This window comes from Priapulus caudatus, unplaced genomic scaffold, assembly GCF_000485595.1.
Source record: "Priapulus caudatus unplaced genomic scaffold, Priapulus_caudatus-5.0.1 Scaffold72, whole genome shotgun sequence".
NCBI lineage: Eukaryota > Metazoa > Priapulida > Priapulimorpha > Priapulimorphida > Priapulidae > Priapulus > Priapulus caudatus.
The window spans coordinates 89,459-90,922 of NW_014577133.1; the positions used below are offsets into that span (position 1 = coordinate 89,459).

Here is a 1,464-nt window from a genome sequence, read left to right on the forward strand (position 1 = left end):
AACTAGTTGAACCACTATAGTATAATGCTAACTAAATACGAAATCTATTTACTACGAAATTGTTAATGTTTCTAGTATAGGCCTACTCTAATAATGGCTAATAAAATAATGGTTAATAAATACAACTTGTCAGTAGGACTAGTACTACAGTACCAGCAATAGTCTTAATGTTTGATTTCACCTAATAACTTCACTTCAACACCGTTAAATACACCGATGCAACACATAGCCCGCACGGCATTGTGCATGCACAGATACACAGTAGATAGGAGTCCTATCTACTATCTATCTCCTATCTACTGTGTATCTGTGCATGCACAATGGCGTGCGGGCTATGTGTTGCATCGGTGTATTTAACGGTGTTGAAGTGAAGTTATTAGGTCAAATCAAACATTAAGACTATTGCTGGTACTGTAGTAGTAGGCTACTGACAAGTTGTATTTATTAACCATCATTTTATTATTGAAACGGTCCAAGTGCCTGTGATCGAGTACCTAGGTGGTAGTACCGGTTCAAGGATAGAGAACATGTAGCCCATTGAAACCTATGTCATTTTCTTAAATGTGGGGGTAGCCCCTTTAAACTCGACAGGGGTACTGGTGAGGGTGTTCTTTGTTCATTTCAACCGATAAACATGATGTCAGTTAACAGGAAGTGTCGAAAAAATGCGCCTTTTATTGGGCTACATGTTCTCTATCCTTGAGCCGTAGTACCGACTGAATCAGTGAACGAGTAATTCCCCGTGATGTTGATTGTTGTTAGCAAGAATCTATAAAAAATGAACCTCGCTACTAATATTCTTGTAGAAAGTAGTTAATTGAAAACCACGCAGTAAACTCACAATAATTAATGATAAATATGTCTATTATCACTGTATGATATCTGTAGTGAGCACAGTTTACAATTTATCCATCATCGTGTGGCCATCTTGAAATTTCACCTGTGGCGCCACCGTGTGATGGTTAGTGTTAGTATTCGTTCATGATCTTCCGCCAAGGGGTTGGCAGGAGGTTTATTTTCACCAGTTATGTTTTCACCGGCGTGTGACTGTTTGTTGGTTTGTGGGTTTGTGGGTTTGTGAGTTTGTGTACAGCCTAACTGAAAAAGTTATGGACTAGCATTATTTGGATGTCATAAAATTTTCAGGATAGGTCAGAAATCGCCTAACTTAGAATTGATGAGATTTTGATGGGGATCCGGATCCAATTAATTAATTAATAAAATTTTCACGATAGCGATAAGGTCAGAAATGGGGTAACTTAGAATTGATTACATTTTGTGTGTGATCCGGATCCCAATTAAGTTTAATTAACGTAATTTAATTAATTAATAAAAAAATGTCAGCTCTGAATTAATGAATTAATAAATAGAAATTTTCACAGTGAGAGAATTCAGGCTGACCTTGGCGGAGGTCTGTGCTCTAGTTCAACTATATTTTTTTATTTTTTTATTGTATTGTTTGGG

At 36.8% G+C, this 1,464-nt stretch overlaps 1 long non-coding RNA gene across 1 annotated transcript in view; it reads right to left on the reverse strand.

Moving 5' to 3' along the window:
• LOC106821422 overlaps positions 1–938 on the reverse strand; it is a 5,305-nt gene extending 4,367 nt beyond the window's left edge. Inside the window, exon 1 of the long non-coding RNA XR_001395730.1 lies at positions 842–938. This is a non-coding gene — a long non-coding RNA (uncharacterized LOC106821422). The remainder of the gene's footprint in view (positions 1–841) is intronic.
• Between the last annotated feature and the right edge of the window lie 526 nt (positions 939–1,464).